At 42.0% G+C, this 24197-nt stretch overlaps 1 long non-coding RNA gene and 1 other non-coding gene across 2 annotated transcripts; both read left to right on the top strand.

Moving 5' to 3' along the window:
• The first annotated feature begins 1287 nt into the window (after positions 1–1287).
• On the top strand, positions 1288–23386 carry LOC118886911. The gene is made up of 3 exons (XR_005017825.1): positions 1288–1541; positions 19808–19919; positions 23300–23386. It is a non-coding gene; the product is annotated as an uncharacterized LOC118886911 (long non-coding RNA).
• TRNAR-UCU lies at positions 1588–1661 on the top strand. The gene has a single exon. It is a non-coding gene; the product is annotated as a tRNA-Arg (tRNA).
• Positions 23387–24197: the final 811 nt, after the last annotated feature.

The raw sequence follows: 24197 nt of genomic DNA, 5'->3' as shown, positions 1-24197 counted from the left end.
TGTTTTTCCCCAGGTGTTAGTCTTCCCCTTGCATCCCAGCCTGACTGAATCACCTTGGTCTGTTCTCTCCCAGATCCCATCGCTGGGGCTATAGGAACGGGTAGGGAAGTGTGAGACATTGCACTAGGATGTAGTCTGAGAGTTAGAAGAGCCCTTAAAGATTCCTCTAATTGAAGCCCTTCATATTGTCATATTGTTCTTCACTTGGCCATCACCTAGATCTTGAGTTATAATCGGAGTCAGTTGGCAGTGCCCAGAGCTGTGGGCCCTAAGAAGCACACACTGAGGGAGCAAGAGGGGAGTCTGAGCCGGCGCTTTGCTCTTATTGCAACCTTTTGAGTGGGAGTGGGGTCCTGAACACTGAATCAAAGTCTTTAGATCAATGCATTGTCCCCTGATGTATCTGGGAATCAAATAAGATAAAATGAGCTGAAGGTGAGGTAAGAAGGACTTAGATTAGACTTTCAGAAGGACTGGCATAGTGGAAACAGTGATTATGGCATTGTCTTCTCTAGGAGGCTTTTAAAAATAGGAACTGTGTTATTGGGTCTGGGCTGGGTATGGAGGTCTTTATGTATGGTTGTGGAGGGATGATCAGTTTGATTGTCCTGGGACACCTCTAGCAAGCCCAGACAGCTGAGAAATCCTCATTCTTTAAATGAGACAGTCCTGGGAGGAAAGAAAAGCAGACTTGGAGCTGGGGAAGGTGGGGGAAGGGAAGCAGGTATTCGTGGAGGGCTGCTTGAAGACCATCTGTATTTCATTACAGAGCTGCCACTCTCACCCTCTTCCCTGTGTATGCTCTCCCTCTCTCTCTCTCTCTCTCTCTCTCTCACTCTCACTTTCTCTCTCTCTCTCTCTCTCTCTCTCACACACACACACACACACACACACACATACACACACACACTCACTGCTGCTCTGACTCCACTCCCATCCTTAATTCTAGTGAAGATGCTAAAGGAACATCATATCAGACTCCTGTTACCTCTTCCCCAGACTCGACAGATGCAGCTCTCAAAGCTGAGAACTGGACCAGTCTCCTGGAGCCCAGCTTCCCTGCTAGCCGCTGCTGCTGTTCACACTGTTTCTTTACGGAGGCAGCTCCTTTGTCTCAGGGATCGAGGGTTTTCCTGAATCTCCCAGCTTTGCCCAGCCCCTGTGTGAGAATAGCTGGAATGGGATGAAACCACAGCGAGGGAGAGGGGTGGAGGTAGAGAAGGCTTCGGTTTTCTCTGCTGGGCTGGGTGCGCTCTGCTTAATTAGCATGAGAATAGAAAGGCATTCTCCCTATCCTCCCTTAGGGATGGAGAGGAAAGAAGAGCAAAGGCTGTAGCTCTGTCCTACTCCATCAGAGATTCTGGGACTGGGAAAATGACCACCTTCACATTTCTCCAATCCTCTGAGGACCCCAGGACCCACGGTATTGAGAAAAGCTTTGATGGAGCCGGCTGGTAGATCTCCACTCCAGATTTTCCAGCTGTCCCTGTCCCCCCACCGCTCAGAGAGCAGGATGCTGAGATGGCTCGGTGATGCAGAAGGTATGTGCTTTTTCAGTTCTGGTGCTGATGCTGTGTGTGTGGTGAGGTCTCTGTGGCGCAATGGACGAGCGCGCTGGACTTCTAATCCAGAGGTTCCGGGTTCGAGTCCCGGCAGAGATGGTCACCTGGCAGGTACCTCTTTTATTTTGTATGCTGTCATGCTAGGTCGATAATTATATTTATTCCTTCCTGGGGCTCTGGGAAGAGAAAGGAAACCGCTTTCCTTGGGAATCCTGGACCTCCCCTCTTTTTCTCTCTCCTCCTTCTTTGTTCTTTCTCTGTTCCTCCCTTACTAATTTTCGTTGTCTAATGAAGGCTCAGATGTCTGCTGCATCTCTCTGCTCAGCCTGACTGACACAGCCTTTGAATCCTTTGCTTCATAGAAAAATCATTGGCACAGAGGGACGGAGACGCCTTGCCATAGGTTTTGGAACCACTATGGTTCCATCCCTTTACCTCCAAGAAAACAAAAAAGCAGATCGTCCCATATGCTGATGAGGAAAGGTCCAGTTGTGTTCCAAGGTGACAATCACCTTGACCCAGGTGGGTCAGGAGATGGATGGGGTCATGCAGAGGATGATTTCTTGTGTTATCTTTGTTGGCTATACTTTTGTATTCCAAAGGGTGGGCTTTTTGTGCTAATGCTCATCACCGACTTCCTCATCTACAAGGTGAGATGTACTCATTGCTCTTTGTCTCAGTGGAATAAACGACACAACAGCATGCTAATTACCGGCAGCAGACAAACTTGTACAAGAAAGTCAAGGTCTTAAATGCTCTTTGCTGTGAAAAGTTTGCAGCCTTTCCTGATTGCAGGACAAAGTTTGAAGTTTGTATCTGAGTGTTACTTTCATAATTCCTGGTTTCCAACAAGCCTTTTTCTCACCACCTCTCTCACCCTGCATCCACTTCTGCTCTCTTTCCCTAGCTCATCTAATGGGCCATATTCAGCAAGATTGGGAGCTCGGTCAGATTGGTTTTCTACTTTGGGCTGGCCTGGCTCTCTCCCTTTCACGTTGCAGCCTCTAGTCTATTAGCTAGAGGGAGCCACCCAAGCTAGGAACTGACCTCGACCTCAGGTGAACTCAGGAAACCTGAGAAGACACACCTCTCCTCCTGACTGCTGGCGAGTCAGCATCTCTCCCACACGGGGCTCTGGACGGGCGACCAGAGGACACAGCCAGCTGTGCACTCCTGCTCTAAGGAAGCTGGGGCGGGCTGAGAGAGGAGAATCCAAACCACGCCAAGAGGTAGGGAATTGACAGGGCAGACAGGAGGACAATGGAAGGCGACTGATGTGTTTTAAGCCTTTAGGACACATACATGTTTGTAGCAAGTTGAAACTCCTGAAATTCTTTTGAAGCAGTCTGGTACTTTAAAGGGACTTAGGATTCTTGCAGTAAGAACCAACACAGCTTTACCTTCCTGAGTTACTTTGGTAGAACACCAATTCGAATATTAACTCTTTCCTACCAGCCCCATGGATATGCCCTTTGGAGGATACTGGTGTGGACCTGAAATCCCTGGGCAGCCCTTCTGGAGCCTATTTTTAGCTCAGTTTATCCTAGATATTTTTGCTTAAAGGTCAGGCCTGAAAGGAAATTGGTCTGTGTGTGTGGATGGGGGTGTGTGGCGGGAGGGCGTTTTGGGGGGAGGTTTAGGGAAGGGGCGTATCAGAGTTTTCAGCCTTAATTCAGAATACTACCTACATCTTTTAGCACCCCCACCCCGCCCCTGCATCATTCTATTATAATTGTGCTGCTCAATAGTAACAGTTTTGAAAAGTTAAGAGGGTTGTTCCTCTGTCACTGTTAAAGTTTGTGGTAAGAGTACAGGTTCATCATGGCCTACTCTAAGGTTTTCTCAATTCTAGAAGCTTTCTAGGAATGTTGTTTTTATGAAACTGTGGGAACTGGGAGGGAATGTGTGCCCAAGTAGGCACTGAATTGAGATTCGTTCAAGTGTTTGATCAGGGTGGAATGTAGGCTGCTCCTTACGTGAAGTTCTATACCAGTGAGAAATAAACCTCACAGATAATCCCCCAAACTTATTTTAGCCAATGATTTCCATTTTCTAACTTAGAACCAGAAGACCTTGGTTTAAGTCGCAGCTTTGCCAAGTTTCTAAACCTCTCTGAACTTTAATTTGCTAGTTTATAAATACAAAATGGTACTATCTATCCTCCAAACATAAAAATGAATGAGAAAGTCCACTGTACAGCTCTGTACAAGTATATAGGCTCTGTTAGTTTGGGGATTGCTTTTGTCTCTCTCCTCAGCATGTGGGAAAGATGCCTGGCCAGAGAGTAGGGAAATGAAAGGGTCTGAATGATCAGCTCCTGCCTGGAACCTCCACTGTGGCTGTATGCCACCAATTGGGGCTGATGCTGACTTGTGCCACCCTAACAAAGAGGATGGAATGGACTTTCTAGCTAGTGGAGTCCTTCAGAGGGCAGATGGTCCCTCTGTGCCTTACAGAGGTGGGTTCATCTCAGCCAGGTGGGTAGAGGCCCCTGCTGGCTACACCACTGAAGGGAAATAAAAGCTTCCACTTATTCAAACATCATCATCCTTTAGCTCCCTCAGCCTCTGAGGGGTAATGTTTTGGGGACTTGAAGAAGGACATCACCAGCACCGGCAGCAAGATTTTCCACATTGGTAAAAATTCCTTTATATGTGATAAAAACTTTCTTCTTAACATACGAGAGATAACTTCTAATTTATGAATATCATAATTATTGTATTTTAAAGATACTCAGAATATAAAATAGAAATGGGTGGGTTTTTTTAAATAAAATCATTTCACTGTAGGACTCAAATGCTTCACGGGTGCTGACGATGATCATTAATTACAAAGTATGCAGGCAGGATATGTCTTATTTATTATTGTATTCGCACTGCCAGAAATATGGTCAGCGTTTGATGGATATATTTGAAAGAATGAATGCTGACTTAGACTGGCTATAAATTATGTAGATAGGAAAGAGAAAGAGACGGAGCTCCTAGGGATCAGGAACACAGGAGATATCTTCATGCATTAATTTACAAATATTTATCAAGTGCCCACTCTATGCCACTTTCCATGTTGCAGGCACTGGGATCCAAAATAGCATTACCCACTTCCCTCATGGAATGCATATTCCCATGGGCGAGATAAAGAATAGTTAGGTAAATAATATTATGATAGAATTGTAGGTAGGGATACCTGCTGAGGAACTAATGATTAAAGGTAGAGTGATGTGAAGTGTGGTGGTCACAGAAGACTTTCCCAGGAGGTGGCATTTGAGTGAAGACTGAATGAAGCAAGAGAGCTCAGTGAGATCCAGAAGATGGGTGTTCCAAACAGAGAAACAGCAAGAGCAGAGAACCTGAGTTGGGCATGAGCTTGATGGCTTTGAGGGAAAGCACAAAGGTCAGTGTGGTTGGAAGGGAGGGAGTGATGAAGAGTAAAGTTCAGAGATAAATATGGGGCATGTCATATAGGATAATGTACTCAACCCTATCACAGCCAACTCTGCCTTGTGTAATAAGTCCAGTGTCTCCTCACTTTTCCTTTACTTTCCTGCAGTGAAATTTATAGGTTATATAACTTCCTACGCACATAAATAAAACAAATCAATAAAATATCCTCTTTGTAATATAAGGAAATAAATTTGTAATAAATGCTGTGTATTTTAATACATAAATGCCACACTAGCAGTCATACCTATATGAAGAATCACCTTCAGTGCAACAGCTATAGATGTTATATATGCAAAAAAAAAAAATGCAGGCATGTTTTAAATATCACAAGGAATGTCAGTCACAAGCAGTGTTGTGATTTTCCAAGCTGGTGCACACTTGATAAATTTATCATCAAAACAAATTAAATCTTCTTGCAAAGTATGCAGCATTTTGCATTCCTGAATATTTTAGGAAGTTTTAAACCATGCAGAAACTGTAGTTATATGGAAAAATAAGATAGAACCTAGGTCTAGACACCAACAACTAGCCTTTCAGTAGGCCATTCAAAAGAAGTGCACAACATGGGGCAAAGTCTTCTTTGTGTGAGATGCATCTACACATTGCAGGACACACAAATCCCAGGTAATCTTCCTCTCTGTGGCTAGCAGTGGTCCCCAATCATTACAAAAACAAAAAATACTCCACTAAATTTTCAAACCACTACCTCGGGGCAATTGCAGACCAACTGGCAAGTGCTGACATAAGGCTTGTAAGTCAAACTTTCCTTCATACTAATGAAAATCATTGGTGGGTTTGAGCATAGAAGTGGTAGAATCTGATTTAGATGTTAAAAGGATAATTTTGGCTGTTGGTAAAGAATAGACTGGATTGGGGGGAGTGGAATGTTTGCAGGTCTGCTGGACCCAACACCTTTTAGAAGCAGCGGGACGTGGCACTGTGGTTCCCAAGTGGTGGAGCTAGTACCACCAGAAGTGGAGGGTTTTATAACAATGCCCACCTACAAAAGTGATTTATCATCTCTGGAGAGCTAGCCTGGCATGGATCATTTATATTTTGTCTAGGAACTACTTTTATTTATTGTCATTACAATGATTCCACTTACAAGAAAAAAAAAAAATGTTCATTTTGTTTGTATTTAAGAGCCGTAGGAAATGGAACTTATTCTCCTAATCGTGATTTCAGTGTTTATGTCTTTTGCAGTTTCTATAAATTATAATGGAACAGAATGTTTTTAAACTTCTCCATGTCTTCCTTGGAAGATATATCTTTTTGCTTCTGCAATGGTAATGTTTTCCTGTGGTGGTTCCATTGAGAGAATGGACAGCAGGTGAGGCACAGAGTCACATGATACGAGAAGCTGGAAACACGAGCATAGTGGAGGAAAAACTGCATGGGGACGACACGGACCTGGGTCTGCATCACAGGGCTTCCTCTTTACTTGCATGACTTTGGGCATGCACTAGGTTTCTTGAGCCTTGGTTTTCTCATCTAGAAAATGAGCCAAATAATATCTAGAATTAAATAAGGTAAAATGGAAAAGTGTCTGGATACGTAGATACATAGTAGGTGCAAAAACAAACACTGGCTTCCTTTGTTTATGGACAGTTTGTCCAACCAGACTTCTTCAGACTGCATGCCTCAAGCTATTTTCTTGGAGATCCTGTGTGAGGCTCTGGGGGACTTAGCCATGGACCACATGTTTCTCCACCTTGAAAATGCTTGGGCATAGTAGAGTGCCAAGGGAAATAAGAAGTGCACAATGTATCTTCTATAGTAGTTACCCTCAAGAGGACTCACTCCCCTGTGGTCACTGTGGGAGCCCTGGATTTCTCTCTAGGGTTCTGAGCATCGAAACCTTGCAGCAATCCTTAGTCCAGCCCTGGGGACAAGGTTTCACAGGCCCTGTGGAGAGGGTCATGTGAAGCCTTTTCTGCTAGGAGCAATGCAAGGCTTTAAAGCTAGGTATGAGGGCAAGTATGTCTATACAGGGAAGGTGGGATGAGACTAAAGACAAATTCCTGGGGAGCTGGGAGGAGATAGGATACCAGAGATTGGCTGCTGTGTTCCTGACCAGGGCACTTCCTGGGAGTGTTGCCTGCCATGCACCCAGTTCAGTCCTGAGTCTCAGAGAAGCATCATCTGGGAATCACTAACAACCCCAAATATTCTTCTTCCTTCTTTCCTTTTAGGGAAATGGTACCATCCAAAATAGCAGACAATTTAGAACCAATTATACTTATTTTGAAGGAATATGCAACTTTTTTCTTTTCTAATTATGCACAAACTTCCAACAGTACTTTAAAATTTTTGTACTTAAGTGTGCCCCAAGTAGTGGAGGAGAGTGATTGCTTACCCCCAGGTGTCACGAAGCAGAGCCTAAAGTGGCTTTTGCCAAGTACAACATTGCTTTGAAGTCTCATACTTTTTGCTACATTCTAGTACAAATTTGGGGTTCTATTTCATTATATCTGCATTTTTAGGTACAAAAATATTTATGTGGCTCCAAACCTTATAATAAAAATGACTGGCATGTCCCACATATGGGTGTCTGTTATATATCAGTTATAAAATCACAGAGGCATATTAATATTAAAAATGAGTTTGTGACCCCTGAGTATTCACTCAGAGGTGACGGGGGAGATAGCCTAGAGACTGGTTAAGTAGATAGAAACCTGGCAGGGAATGAACATTCATTCAGTTACTCATTCGACAGATATTTATTTAGTGCCTACTCCGTGCTAAGCATCGAACTAGATGTGGTGATACAAGGATAAGCAAAAAGAGACAGAGATTATTACACAAATACATGTAGAATTGCAACTGTGAGTGAGAGAGGTCGATGGAGCCAAGGCCGTTTATGGCAGAGGGAGCTGACCTCCTCAGAGGGGCCAAGGAAAGCTTCTTCCAGGAAATGTCTCTTGACTTGAATCTGAAAGATCAGTAGGAAATAGGCAAAGAATGAAGGAAAGAGCTTTCCAGACAAAGGAACAGGGAGCACAAAGGTCTTGTGGTGGGAGGGAGGACAAATGGCTGAAAAGTGAGTGTGGTTTGACTACAGAGAGGAAGGCAGAAAGTGGCGTGAAATGAAGTTGGAGAGAGAGGCAGGAGGCTGACCCCACAGGGCCTTGTTGTGACTGCAGAGGGTTTTGTCCTTATCTGAAAAACAGGGAGAAACCACTGAAGGGTTTTAAGTCAAAGAATAACATGATTAGCTTTGCATTTTAGACCGATTACTACAGCTGCTGCTCAGGGGACAGGGTAGAAGGGTGCAAGGATAGATGCTGGAGCTGAATAGCAGTTCAGTAGTTGCTGTGCAAAGTGAGGTTAGCTTGGATTGGGGGAGGGGTGGGTAGTGGTGCAAACAGAGAGAAGTAGGTGGGTTTTAGAGATATTTAGGAGCTAAAATGTGCAGGATTCGGTGGTGGGTTGGAAATGGTACAAAGAGGAAGGACTTGTCAAGTATGGCTCCAAGATTTCTGGCTTGCCTGCCATTGACTGAGATAGGAAACACTGAAAGAAGACCAGGTTTGGGGTAGGTGAGTTCAGCTCTGAGCTTCTAACTTTGAGGTGCTCTGAAGTTGAGAGCTGGGTCAGGGTCTGAACTGATGGTTTGATTTTAGGAGTCATCTGCATGTTGGAATTTGAAGCCAAAAGTATGAATGAGATCACCTGGGAGAAAGTGTAGAGTGAGAAGGACCTAAGAATGAGCTAAGAGGAACTCTAATATTTAATGGCACAGTAGAAAAAGAGAAAAGCAATGGCAAGAGAAATAAGGGAAACCGGAATATTATCATTTCTGAACTCACAGGAAGGGAGCATTCAAGATGGGACTTGATTGAGTACCACATGCTACTGAAAAGTCAAGAATAAGCAGAACTAAACTTATCTGTTAGATTCAGTGACATGGAAGCCAGTGGTGGGAGTTATTTCACTTTCTATGGAGTATCAGGGCAAGAAACTGGATGGGAGTGCAGAGGAAGGGGGAGAGGAAGACATGGAGGGAACACAGAGAGGCAACTCTTAAAAGTTTGGCTGAGAAGGGATGAGGGGAGGGTGGTGAGCTGGATGGCAGAAAGAGCCAAACAAGAACATCTTTTTGTTTTTCCTATTTTAAAACTTTTAATTCTGGAAATTTTCCAATGTAAATAAATTCAACAGAGTAGTATCACGAACCCTCATGTACCCATCACTTAGTTTCAACAATGATTAACTCATGGCCAAACTTGTATCTATACATCCACCCATTTTATTTGTTTTTTCAGTGGGAGAGACTTGAGCTGTTTGAAAACCACTGGGGAGGAAGTCATTGAGAAGGAGAGTTTGAATAGTCAAGAGAGAGAAATAGAGGAAAAAGGCAAAAATGATAGCCAAGGTTTCTGAGGAAGTGGAGAGGGGGTGGGAATATGATGTAGAGTACCGTGAAGGGATTCACTTTGGTAGCTGGAGAGTCAGCTTCTCTCTTGCTGTAGGATGGTAGCATGTGTGCAGATATAGATTTGCATGTTGACATCCGGAAGATAAGAAAATTTCACCTGATGATGCAGATGGCTCCTTCTCCTCCTCTTCCTCCTTCTCCTCCTCCTCCTCCTTCTTTTAAAGTAAGTAATCATGTCGTCTTGTGAGAATAACTGGGAAAAAGAGGGTGTTGCGTGTTTGAAGAAAGCATAGAAAGTTGGATTAGTTATTGTGGAGAGAGAGAGAGAATGCTAATATAGCAGAGAAATGTGGACTATTTAGTAGATGGTGTTAAAGGACCAATTTGGAGGAGATGGATTGGCCCTGAGAAGCAGATCCAATTCACATACATATGTATGTGTGTTTGTATATCTGGCTTGTTAACATTAGCCTTCATAGTATAGTAGTAGTATATCTAATGCTACCCTATTCCTCAGTGGAGGAATGTATCTAGGCGCATGTATATGTGTCTGCACAGAAGGCATGGACTCCACAATCTCCTGAGTGTGTGATCAGAGTATATATATCTCAAAAAGGGAGGTGATTTAATTCTTAAAACATTTTAATTCTTAAAATGTCCAACAGCACATTGGCGTTTGTGTTTCCCATTAATTGGTTCAGGGCGCCACCTGCTGGAAATCTTGCTCAACAATGCCAGCCAGGCTTTTCCAATGCAAAATCTAAAACCTTTCTTCTCTGGAAAGTCAGTGTTCCTGCATATGGCATTTCCCTCATGGTATGTGAGCCTCATTTATTAGATACTCTTTTACTTTCTTTATTTGCATGTCATATCACAAACATTAAAATGTGTTCTTTTCTGACTTGATTTTGGTCAAAGATCGCATCTATCCCATTTCAATGCACGCATTGTCTGTAAACCTCATCCATGATCCATATATGAAAGAAGAGAAATAAGATGTCAGACTTCTCTGAGGTGGCGCGAATAAGAAGTAGATTATTAGTTAAAGGTGTATAAAGTATAAAAGATAGAGTCCAACTTTGACCAGGTTAAGAGATGTCTTATTTAGTAATCCCTCAAATTTGGATGTTGTCCATGGCTTCCTATCCTAAATTCCTCTATATGTATTTCTTTATAATTTCCAAACTTGACCCCTCAGGAAACCAGGCTACTATAAAGGATCCTTTTCATGGTCTATCTTAATCTGAGTACGACGCCATTAAAACCTTTTCTCCAAGGTCTCCAGGTCACACCACTAAACGGCTCCCAGTTTCTAGGTTTTCTTCAAATAATTCCTTTCCTTTGAATTAACTTACTCTACGGGAGAGTTCAGGGATAAATCACTCTAATTGCTCCTTTAATTCAGTCAATAACTTTTAATTATGGTCATTTTACATATACAAACTCAGTCATGATTCACGGGGAATTTAGAGAAATGCCGTATAAGTACTGAGTTATTCACAAGAAAAGCAGCATTTGTTTACTTTTTTTATTGGAGTATAATTGCTTTACAATGTTGTGTTAGTCTCTGCTGTACAGTGAAGTGAATCAGCTATATGTATACAAATATCCCCTCCCTCTTAGAAAAGCAATTGTCTATTTCCTCAGCCCGTCTTCATTAAATGCTTACTGTGTGTCAGGAGCTTTGAGAAGCACTGGGGAGATATGGGGAACAAGACAGGCATGATTCTGACCCTTACAGAGCTTGCTACATAGTGTGGAAAGCAGACATTAATTACGGCATCCCAACATGTTCTGGTGAGTTCTCTGCTAAAAGAAGTACAGAGAATGTCATGGAATATCTGGAGGACAAAGAGTCATGGAAGTCTTCCTGGAAGAAGTGGTATGAAGCCATGGAAGAAAGGGAGAACAAAAAGACACCAGGCAGGCTATGGGACGGGAGTCAAATGCTGAGAGCCAGACTGTGGAGGGGCTGATAAATCTTTTTAAGGAGTTTGGGTTTTATTATAAGAGCAAATACCAGCAATGAAAAATTTTAACTGTTTGTGTGTGTATGGGGGTAGGGGTGACCACACTCAGATTTATATTTGGAAAGATTATTCTAGCTGAAATTTGGAGAAGTTCTGGAGGAAAACCCCCGATGGGACATTAGTTTCAAGGTATGTGTGATGTGGCATTGGCTTATATTAGGGCAGTGGAGAAGGAGAAAAGTGAGTGAATCTGAGAGATATTTAAGATGTTGAATGGATAAGACTTGGTGGAAATTGGTTTTACGGTCAAAGGAAGAGACGAGTCCAGGATGGCTCACAGCTTTCTGGCTTGAACCAAGGGGTGAGGGGAGGTGCCACTTAGTGAGAAAGTGTGTACTAGCCAAGATGTAGATTCTCGAAATGGTCAGGGAAGGTGAGTATTCCCCCTTGGACATGTTGAATTTGAAATGTCTAAGACGTATTGGTAGATATTTCTAGTGAGCAATGAGATATGTAAGCCTGGAATGAGGAAGAGGAATCTGGGCTGGAGAGACAAGTCAGGAATCATCAGCCTGTTGGGAGTAAATTGATGTTTTGGGAGTGGTCGACATCTCACTGAAGGTACAGAAAAAAGAATGGCTAAAAAGAAACCCTGAGGAACCCATCATTTAAGGAATCATTAGAAGAGGGGGAAGCCAACACAGGAGACCGGCCAGAGAGCCTGGGAGACAACCAGGAGGACAGGTGCCAGAGCCAATGGAAAGAAGCTCTTGAAAAAGGGTGTGTGGGCAGCAGTGGCAAAGCCTGCTGATAACAACTGATGTTTTCTTTAGGAGTAAGTCATGTGTGGCCTTGCCCAGTGCAGGTGCAGTGGAGGGCCAGAGTCGATTTCAGTTGGTTCACATGCGAACTGAGGCATGAGGAAGGGATGAGAAAGTGGAGGCAGTGAGTGCAGATTTGTTGTGAAATGGAGTTTAGGGATGGGGTGGGAGCTGGCGGGAGAAGTATGGTTAGGGGAGGGATGTTGTTGTTTTTTGGAAATGAAAGGGTTGAGAATGTTTCAACACTCATGGAAATTATCCCATGAAAGAAAGGCTGAAGGAAAAAGAAAGGAAATACTCACTAAATAGTTTAGTCCCTAAGAAGATAACCAGAGCTAATTAAAAGATAATAATTTACTGGGCCCTTCGTTGTGCAGGAACTGTTCTGAGAGCACTATCTCATTTGAGTCTTATACAGCCTCTCTGAGAGGTACTATTTTTATTATCCCATTTCTTTGAGATGAGGAAACTGACGCACAGATAGGTACCAAGGCCATGCAGTACATGGTGGAGCTGGGATTCATAACCAAGCAAATCTGACTTGAGACTTGCACCATTAATCACAAGGCCTTGTTGTGGGATCCTCAGCCTAGCTGGAGACATAAATAGGAGGTATCCACCCTTTGTTCTTGTAAATAAAGAGGAAGGATATGGGGCAGTTACGGATGCAGGTAAGTGCCAGCTTGATTGGCATTATTAATTTCCTAGGGATGCCATAACAAATTACCCCAAACTGGGTGGTGTAAGAACACAGAAGTTTATTCTCTCACAATTTTGGAAGTCAGAAGTCCAAAAATTAAGGCATCATCTGGTCTCTCCCCCTCTGAAGGGGTCCCTTGTCTGAGGCTGCATACCTCCTACCTCTGCCTCTATCATCACATGACCAGCTTCTCTGTGTCTCAGAATTCTTTCTGCCTTTCTCTTATCAAGAGACCTGCCATTGGATTTAGGGCTCACCCTAAACTTAGTTATGTCTGCAAAAATTCCTTTTCCAAATAAGGTCACATTCACAGGTTTTGAGGGTTAGGATCTGGACTTTTTTTTTTTTTTTTTTTTAGTGGGGACACTATTCAATCCACTATAGTTAGAAAGTTGAAGGAGTTTGGTCGGATGGATCTCTATCTTCTATGAAGTAGAATAAGAGTAATTTTCTGAGAGTGAACTCAGATGTAGAGGAGTCAAGTATCTGAAGAGAGTGAAGAAATCTTGAAGTAATTATTATTGAAATGTGGAGAGTCAGCTGAGTAGGAAGCACAGTATGTTTGTGGAGCAGCGTGGAGAACGCAGATAAAGTTTATCATTAATTCATAGCTGTGTGATTTTCTCTAGCAGCGATTCGCAGCTGGGTACAAGCGTGGAGAAAGCTGACAGGTGAAGTGACTGGAGTTACAGTCTGGGGGGAGGGAAACGGATGTGGAGGAAGGACAGAGACGGAGGAGGTTTAGGATACTGGCAAGTGGGGGTTTTCTACAGCCCCTAGGAGCAAAGCTGGGTGTGCATGGAAATGAAGTCAGAGGGGGACTAAGGGATGGGTCAAAAAGCAGGCGAGAGGCTGGGAGCAATTCAGTGAACTAGCTGTGATGCTGCAAGGTTATTCTCAGAGTATAGAGTATTTGATTGTATCAATTTACATGAGGAAAAGAATCTGCTTGCAGCAGAAGCAAAGAGAAGGTTAATGGGAATGGAAAAGTCAAAGAAAAGAGAAGGCAAGAAAATAACAAAACAGAAACAGACTCACAGATGTAGAGAATAAACTAGTGGTTACCAGTGGGGGCAGGGAAAGGCAGAGGGGTGAGATAGGGGTAGGGGATTAAGAGCTTCAGACTACTGTGTATAAGATACATAAGCTACAAGGATATGTTGTATAGCATAGGGAATATAGCCAATATTTTATAATAACCTTAAGTGAAGTAGAATCTATAAAAATATTGAATCATTATGTTGTATACCTGAAACTAATATAATATTGTAAATCAACTATCCTTCAATTATTTAAAAAAAAGAGAAGGTAGGATTCAGGACAGGACACCCATGTGGACAGAGAGTCACACAGGAAAATGGCAGGACCTGGGTGGCGAATGCTGCCAATGGTGTGGCGTTTGACCTGGAACCCCAGGACTTTGGTGGTTGGAGGAAGCTATTGAGGTCGGATGCGTGATTCCCTTGGGATGACATTGAACACTGTATTAGTGAAGATTCTTTATTTTTTTAAAGCAAGCATCTGCCTTTTTAAAAATAATTAATTAATTAATTAATTATTTTTTATTTTTGGCTGTGTTGGGTCTTCGTTTCTGTGCGAGGGCTTTCTCTAGTTGCGGCAAGCGGGGGCCACTCTTCATCGCGGTGCGCGGGCCTCTCACTATCGCGGCCTCTCTTGTTGCGGAGCACAGGCTCCAGACGCGCAGGCTCAGTAGTTGTGGCTCACGGGCCCCGTTGCTCCGCGGCATGTGGGATCTTCCCAGACCAGGGCTCGAACCCGTGTCCCCTGCATTGGCAGGCAGACTCTCAACCACTGCGCCACCAGAGAAGCCCCCAGTGAAGATTCTTGAGAGAAATAAAACCAATAATGTGTGTGTGTGTGTGTGTACGGAAAGGAAGGGAGGGTGAGAGATACTGATTGATTTATTATTAGGACCTGGCTTATGTGATTATGGAGGCTGAGAAACTCCTACCCAGGAGAACAGATAATATAGTTCCAGTCCGAGTCCAAATTCGGAGGCAGGAGAAGACTGATGTTCTAGCTTGAAGACAGTCAGGCAGAGAGGAAGAATTCTTTCTTAGCCTTTTATTCTATTCAGGTTTTCAACAGATTGGATGGGGCCCACCACATTGGGAGGGGCAATTTGCTTTACTCAGGCTACAGATTCAAATGTTAGTCTCATCCAGAAACGCCCTCACAGACACACCCAGAAATGATGTTTGACCAAGTATGTGGGCACCCCCGGCCCAGTCAAGTTGACACATAGAATTAACCACCACAAACACCTTGATTACATGAATGGTCTTACTCTTTTGGTCTTAAGTCTCTTGGATTATAAAACGAAGGGGTGAAGAAGATTATTCCTAAAAGTGCTTCTCATTGTAACTTTTGTGTTTTAAAGTGTAATTTCAAATCCTTAAGGTGGAAAGAAACATCGTATTAAAGTTCTCCTTAATTAAATATACCTCGAAATGACTCCTGTGAATCCACAGGTCTTAGAAACGAATGATTATACCCAGAGTCTGGCTAATCTTCACTACCTATCTGCTTTTTTTTAAAACTATAAAAGTCTTGAGAAAACAACTTTACACAGCACAGCCACAGAAACTTCTCCATCATTAACACACAGTTTCAAAAGTTTCCTGGACCACGATCCTAGCTCTGGGTTGTTCTCTGCCTTTGCTGAGCGTGGAGTAAGTGATACTGTGACATGGCAACATCATCTCAGGTGAGTCTGTCATTCAGGTTAATGTACCAAACTTGCACACAGACAGTGTATTCCAAGTTGTTACTTTTGCTTGAGATCTGTGCATTTTACAGGTGGGTTAAATATATCTTTTTAAGTAGGTGTGCCTGAGATTAATAAAGACAGTACTTCCTGGAAGCAGAGGGTGGGGATGAGATGACATTTTGCAGTGTGGCACATTTGTCTAGTTTGGGGTTAAGGAAAGGAGAGTGTAAGCAGAGCCCTTGGTTTACACATTTCCGGCTGGAGGAGTTAGATGGAGAAGAGTCTTCTCCGACTGATACACTTTATCTATTCACTCCGCTTGGAATGCCCTTCCTCCATTTCTTCACTGGGTGACTTAAAACAACCTCTGAAATGTCAAACTCTTCTGTGTAGCCTTTCTTGGCTAGCCTTCCCACCCCATCTAGATCAGGTGCCTTACCTTTGACTGCCTGTCACCTCCTGTGTGTACCTCTGTCGTGGCGTTCCCCATGCCATATTTACTTGTCTTTTATTTCTGTCTCCCCAACAGAATGGCTGACACGTTAAGAGGCGATTAATTTACACTGAAGTCATTTTATTGTGGACTTTTGATGCCTTTGTCATTATCTTGCTTCTGTCGCTATGTCTGGCAACTATTTTATATCAGTCACTGTGTTAGGAACTGGAAGAAGAATAATAAACAAGACATAGGAGGCCCTGACCCTCGTGAAACATGTATTCAGGTAGGAGATATTGACAAAAAGGAAAGCAGCAGAAAAAAAAAAAATAATAAATGAAGTAGCCACCATTTGTAATTAGTTTGTTAGGAAGGGAATAAATAAGAGACTGAGACAGAGGCTGATGGGTGGAGGTACTTTGGGTAAGATGAACAAGAAGCCTTTCCCAGTTGGGAAAGGGGGGCGAACTCCAGGCAGAGGGAAGGGCAGAATGAGGCCCTGAGTTAAATATGGATGGAATAGAATGAGCTGGGCATCCTGGACAGACACAGGAGTGAGATCACACAGAGATGTTGCCCCATAGTTAGGAGTTCAGAAGGGAGGACTTGGGAGATGAGTGACAAAGTGCTGCAGGAACATCACCATCACAGTGAAGGAGATAGTACTGTCTTGGAGTCATGCAAGGGCAGTAAAGACAGAAGAATGTAGGTTTGAGATTATATGTTAAAGATAGAAATTGATCAGATATTTTGATGATTTAGATGTGAATGATGAAGGAAAGAAAGGAATCAAGGATGTTTCTCACTGAAGTAATGGATTGCTATGTACTGATCTCGGAAGATTTGGAAGAAGGAGAAAGAAACAGGCTCAAGGTCCTACTGTTATAGCACAGGGAACTGTATTCAATATCCTAAGATTAAACCATAATGGAAAAAGAATATAAAAAAGAGTGTATATGTATGTATAACTGAATCACTTTGCTGTACAGCAGAAATTAACACAACATTGTAAATCAACTATATACTTCAAAAAAAAAAAAAAAAAAAAAAGGCTCAAGAGAAAGATAAGAGTTCTATTTACATTTGAGATGTGTGTAAATTTTCCAAGAGAAGGCTGGAGCCAGGTAGTTGGATATGAGTTTTAAGCTCAGAAAGAGCTCAGAGGCTTCACGTGTAAATTTAAAAGGCCTCCACATAAAGATCATAAGTAGTAGACCTGTGGAAATTGATGAGGTTATTTAGGGAAGAAAATGTAGAGAGAAGAGCAAAGAGGGCTCAGACAAGCTCTTTGGACCCCCATGATTTGAAATTTGGGTAAAGGAGGAGGAACCATTCAAGAAAACTGAGGAGAAACAGCCAGTAAGAGAGAAAGTGGTTTTAGGAAGCAAAAAAGAAAAGTTATAAGAAGGAGAGAGTGCCATTGCTGAGAAGTTCAGTAACATGACTGAGAAGTGTCCATTGAACTTTGCACAACATGGAAGTCAGTGGGTGTTTCAGCATGAACAGTTTCAGTGAGCGGTGAAGTCAGAGGCTAGATTTCAGTAGTATAAAATTCAGAATTTAGGAACGGAGGCAGTGTGTGTAAGTCACCCTTTCAAGAAGTTTGGCTGTAGAAGAGAACTGAGAAATGGACCAGTAGGTTTGGAGAGGTGTGGATCAATGAAGGATTATTGTTGTTGTTATATTCTTAAAGAGAGATAGTAGATTATGTTTTTAGGCCAAAGAAGATAATCCAGGAGAGGGGCAGAAATTGGAGGTTCAGGAGAAGAAAGATAATGTAAGGCTTGACGTCTTCTAGGATTTAAGAAAAGATGGAGTCCAGAACCCAAGGGAAAGGTTGAGCTTCAAGAGGGAGGAAGGATGTGATGAGTGCAGGTCAGTAGGTGGGTTTGTAGGTCAGAAGATGTGGGGCTTCATATCCAGTGGCTTCTATTATCTCACTAAGAATGAGGTGAAACCATGAACTAAGAATGAGTGAATGAGTGATTGGACCTATTCTGTTTCTCATGGCATGAAACTAATTTTGCCAATTCCTAAGATAGTCAACATCTCTCTTGTCAGTACTCTTTGGCTTTGTAACTCCTTTTTGACAGGGACAAATTCCTGTTCATCTGTGCTTTTTCTTTTCTGACGTTAGTTTATTGTGGTAGTCAATAGTTTTTTGATGAGATTCAAAATTCTGTATCAGTCAATGCCCCCCAATCATGCTGCAGGGGCTAGGGCTGGCCAGGACAGCTGGCTCTGTGAGGTGGGAAGAATTGATCGTCATAGTTTCTAGACGGGCTTCTTCAAGGCTTCAGAGGAGACAGACGTATGAGAAAGAGAAAGCATTTGTGCAGGAAAAAAGGAAGAATAGAAATGATTAAAGGGAAAGTTTAACTTTTGCCATGTGCTACACAATATATAACACTCATTTGCATCTTCTACAAAACGTTTAAAAAAATTTGTCCTATTTGTCAAGGTTGACACTGGTGCTCTTCCTGGGCTCAGTGTAGAGTAAGTGCAGAGGCTACTCTGCAAGGGGCCCCATGCACATTTGGGTTACATTAATTTTTTTTTATTGTGAAATAAATTATTCATAGCCAAGGATGTATATAAAATATCTGAACAGTTTAAAATGTATAATTATGATCATCAAATAAACACTCAAGTTCCAACCAGCCAGCTTAATAGGAGAACATTGCCAGTTCCTCTGAAGATGCTTGGGTCAGCCTCCTCAATGGTACCCCTCTTCTAGCCTCCAGATGTAACAAATCACTCCCTTAGTTTTCTTTATAGCTAAATAATATGTTACCTAGTTTTGGTTATTTTTAAACTGTATATTAAGTGGAAACCTTCTTTTGTGTTGTTTGGTTCCCTCATCATTGTGTTTCTTGAGATTTATCCATGTCCTTAGACGTACAACAGTTTATTTATGTCCACAGATGTGTAGTGCACCATGATATGGATATACCACAATTTATTAATACACCTTGCCTTTGACAGACACGTATTTGTTTCTCAGCTTTTTTCTGTTATGACCAGTGCTGCTAGAATATTCTTGTATCTCATGATGGCAAGAGTTTTCAGACTATATACCTGGGAATAAGATTGCTAAATCATAGGTTATATTCCTAGTCAACCTCATCAGGGTATAACTTATTTGCTTTCCAAAGTGATATGTTTTTTTATTACAATTTTAGGTTGTCTTTTCATTACTGATAATACCAGAGACTTTGCAAACCTGAGGCAGGGATATACCTGGTTCTCCCTTTAGAGATAACCACAGTGCAGGAAAGGGGTGGGCACTCTCAGGCCAGTGAAATTTTGGTGGCACATTTTCCTTTGTTTCACTTCTTCCTTCCTAACCCTCATTCTCAGACAAGAATATCTCTTATCACATGGATGTGGGTTAGGAGTCTCCCAGGAGGCTGAGAATGTCAGAAAACAGGAGATTCAAAGTTAGAGGCAGAAAAAGAAGGGGGCATTGCCCTGCACACATATTGAGGGTCTGGAATGTTCAGAAAGCAATGAAGGAAGGGCTTGATTTACAACGTTCTGTTCAGAAATCTTGGCCCCCAGACTTGAAATGCTTTTTGCAGCTAGGAATTCCTATGTGTCACTATAGTATGGATTGTGAGAACTGCAAGTTTCTAATCTTTCATCCCCTAAGGATATGGAAATATGGATATAACCCTGCCTGAATTCTGCTATCCTGACACTCAGGCCACCTTGGCCCCATGTTTCTACTACCCTACAGCTTCCTCTCTCTGTCCCTCTTTCCCTCTAGGGAATCATTCATGAACCAATTACATTAGAAAAACAACCTCGAATCCTGACAAGATCCCTGAAAAGTACATACTGTTCCAACTTTAGAGGTAAGAAAACTGAGGCTCAGAGAGGTGAGTAACTCACCCCAAATTAGATCGCTTCTAAGTGATAGACTTGAGAGTTGAAGTCACATCTGTTTAATTTCATCTGTGCTCTTCCTCCCTGTGCTTTCCCTGTTCTTCTATTTCTGTCTTGTTTTTTATAACCATGTGGTCCTGAATGAGTGTCTTCTCCTGTCTGAGCTCTAGATCAAAAATTAGCAGTTCATATAGGCTTAATAAACATTTATTAAAAAATGAAAATCACCCTATGGACATCTTACATTCTAGTAAGAGTAACGTTCTGGGCCAGCAAAAGGTCTTTCTCCTTTCTACCTTATTATTGGTATTGTTGTTATTGTTTTTATATGTGTCTCCTAAATCTACTCTCACAGCCTGGATCTAAACATGTGAGTTTAGCTTGTTCTACAGTTGGTGTGTGCCTACAATTAGGTAGGTTTTGGTTATAAAGCTTGCTCCGGGTGTGTGCTGGTTGTCTGTTATTTTGCTTTCATCCTATTTTGCCGGCAGAGAGCGTTTCCCCTCATGACGGTTACAGTTTTTAGTGGAGGCTTTCCTGAGATCTGCTGTTACAAACTCACACACACCTTAGCTTTGGCATTTGTCTCAGAGAAGTAGTCAGGCTTGTCAGCACAAACAGCACACCCATCAATACCCCGGGGGCACTGCTATCACGACCTCCCAGGCTCTTTACTTCTCTAGTGACACCTCAACCTGCTAACAGGGTATCAGAAGCAGAGCCAGGAGTTGTAATACAAATGCGGGAAAGATTCAAATCAGTCTCTATCTTGGTGTGGCTGGGGGGAGACCCAGTCGCCACCACCTAGGATGCACCGGGAGGCTAAATGATTCAGACCTTTCTCCTCCTGGACAACCTCCCTGCTGCCTTGCATGCTGGTCCACCTCCCCTGCTTCTCTCTTACTCTCCTGGTTGGAGAGAAGGATGCTGGTTCTCCACTGTAGCCCTGATACAGCGGGAATGTGAAGGCCATGATCTGAGTTGTTCTCTATGACCCAAAATACTCTACCCCTAAGACAATAAATTGAGATAAAAAGAAGTTCTAAACCCTTCTAATAATGGTCATGCCACATGAAGAAAAATATTAGGGGCCTTGGGTTCTGGTTCCTTTTTGCAGTTGGTTGCCTTGTTATCCTGTGTCCTCTACTTGAAAACTGGGCAGAGAATCTCAAAGAATCATCAAGATTACTGAGGATAGCAATGGATGAGAGACCAGAAGTTTTTCATAGTCTGGAATAGGGGCTGGCAAACTTTTTCTGTAGAAGGGCAGATAATAAATATTTTAGGCTTTGTGGGCCTGTCTGTCTCTGTTTGGATTTACAATCCTTTAAACACATAAAAAGCATTCTTAGCTTAGGAGCCTTACAAAAATGGACCACAGGCTGGATTTGGCCTGTAGTTTGCCAACTGCAGCCCTATAAGCTCATCTTCAATTTTAGAGCAGCTGGATATAATGAGAAAAAACTTCTGGAGACTTAATATGATATATTTTTGGGAGGAAGCAATGAGCAGAAATATTAAGATCAAGTGTGACTAATTAGGAAATAATCTGGAAAAACAAAATGAACAAAAGAAAGTAAAGGGAGGGAAGAACAGAGATTGTGAGGCAATTATTTAAAGGAATTAGAAATGTGGAAAAAAGGCAAGAATATGGGATGAAAATTGAACGGAGAGTATCTTGAATCAAGTAGAGTCTGGGAAAATGGAGTAAACAAGGCAGATTTTCTCCTAAGCATAGTTACTGGCAAATACACACAAGCCCTGTTGTGTAACAGACTGGATTTGCATGGGGATTTAAGGAGGAATTTACTCCCATCTTGTGGCTTATCACTACAGTCTCCTTTTAACCATATGTGTCGGGTCATAGGTCTTTACTTGCTTTCCTGCCACAATCCAACACTGTTAGTTTAGTGCTTGTTCAATCAGCTTTCATGATTAAAAAGAAAAAAAAAGGAGGAAAGAGTGCATTACTGCCATGGAGAGTAGATTGGCAAGGGTGATTGGAAGGATGCCAGTCGTGGAAAATTTTCTGTGGATTGGGAAATAAGTGCAGGAATATGTCATGGCACTTATAATCAAAATATGAACCTTTTTTCCCCCAGATAACTGATCATAAGAAAATATTGAAGGTGGAGAAAGAGGACAATTAGAACATGAAGTAGAGGTAATACATGTTGAAGAGAAATAAGGAAAAGGATCTCAAATGTAAGACCAGGTTGGAAGACAGGTAAACAGGCTAATTTTTGCTGGAAGATCATTTGAAAGGCGAGACTTCTAAATACCCAAGAAATACTGAACATCACAAGAAAGGGCCCATTGCCTCAGAATTATGAAAGAGCACTGAGTAGGATCAAAACATCTTGGCTTTAGTTTTTAGTCTGCTCTGTACTGATTATGTGACTTTAGGAAAGTCATTTAGCTTATCTGAGTCTTAATTTCTTCATAAGTAAAATGGAGATCATATGTTTTTCTTATTTTATACTACTGTTTTGATTTGTACATGCATATTAAAGGCCTTTGTAAAATATTAGGAACTATGATAATGACAGATATTTTATGAGTTTTAGTATTTTATTATTATTTATTACTATCTTATTAGTGGGTTGACTTCACTCATAGAGTAGGCTGTGTACTATGATTTAAGGGCTTCCAAAGGACTAGCTGCCTGTCAAATTTCTCCTAAATTGGACTGTGATAACATGAGTTAATCATTTTCGTGGGGTCCAAGGTTTCTACAGTCCTTAGGTAATGAAAATAAAGAATAGTAAAAATGCAGATATATTAAAGACAGGATCAATTCAGTTGTGTACATCTTAGCTCTTGATTAGCTGGTCTTCTAGCAATGTCTTGAGAGAATGGGGCAGAATTACCATTAAATAGAAGGGTCCAAAGAGCTTGGGGTCACCATGAGAGCACTGAATGAATGCCTGTCTGAACATCAGAGGAGAGCAAGGCATTAAGGAAGAGAGGAACGGTCTTCTGCAATTGACATCACAGTTTTGATGACTTAGGCTAGTTTATTCTGCCCATTTCTAGGGTTTTTGAGAGATGGCAGCTTGTGATCCTTTTTCCTTTGAATTCCTTCCCAGTGCCATTTTTTTTTTTTTTTTTTTTTTCCTAAACAAGTGTTCTCAGGACAGGATCCTGACTAATGCTCCTAGAGTTATGGCATAGACAGCTAACATCCCACCAAGAATTCATGCTCCCCTTCCAGGGGCCACCTTTCCAGACTGCCTTGTATCTAGAAGGGACTGGGTGCCAGTGGCACGTGTGCGGATGTAATGTGAATGTCTTATAGGACAAGGTGGTCGAGAGGCAAATGCTCTTTCTCCACTCTCTTTTTTCTTGTCTGCTTACTGGATATTCATACCAGTGGTGATACTGGAAACCAAGTCCTGAGGATGGAACTGCCACAAAAATAGAAGGAAACTGGGCATCTGAGTCACTGCTTGGAGGAAAGCTGCCCCACCAGGAACACTTACATCAGACTGGAATGTGAGCAAATAATCCACTGGGACTTCTGGGTTTTCTGGTATCACTTGGATGAATACAGCTGCTGATATTAGCAAACCTTCTCAGACTATTCTGTTCTCTACAAATTGTGATCATCTAGCTTTTTCTCTTGATCTGTAACCCTTTCTCTTTTCTCCCTAGGTCCTTTCTACCTTTCCTGCCATTATCTCTTCAGATGAATAATAACATCAACAAAGAGCAAGGAGAATAGAAGAACAATGTTTATTTCATTCATGCATGCATTCATTCCTTTGTTTTTTCTCTGCTTGACTCAAATGCATGATAGTAGCCCAGGTGTTGGATGGGAGCCAAAGACGGATGTATGTAGGTTCTTGGCTTAAACTCTTGTCCTGGATATAAAAAATGTATAAACAGTAAAGACCATAAGTTTCAATGACATGATTTTAAATTCGGACTCCAAAGGAAGAGTGCTTTCTCACCACTTTACATCCATGGAATTTGCTTCATTATTATTTCTTACTTCCCATGTGGCAGAGTGCCCTTGAAATATACGATTTGTCAGTGGAGTAAGTACCCTATGGTCATTATCTGGTTTATAAAACCAGCACAGGGAGATCAGAGAGTTGTTTAAAACCTAAAACCATGTTGTGAGCCTGGAGCCCAGGCTTAAATATACTTGAATAGAAGAAAAACTGAGAGCCCATGTGTTGAAGGAGAATAACGTTACACATACAAAGCAAGTAAACAAAAACCTAGAAAACAAAAACAAACAAAAATAGGAGCTTACAGAATCACAC

This window comes from Balaenoptera musculus, chromosome 1 (genome assembly GCF_009873245.2).
Source record: "Balaenoptera musculus isolate JJ_BM4_2016_0621 chromosome 1, mBalMus1.pri.v3, whole genome shotgun sequence".
NCBI lineage: Eukaryota > Metazoa > Chordata > Mammalia > Artiodactyla > Balaenopteridae > Balaenoptera > Balaenoptera musculus.
Note: the sequence above shows the minus strand (reverse complement) of the source record. Positions and strands in the feature narration are given on the sequence as shown.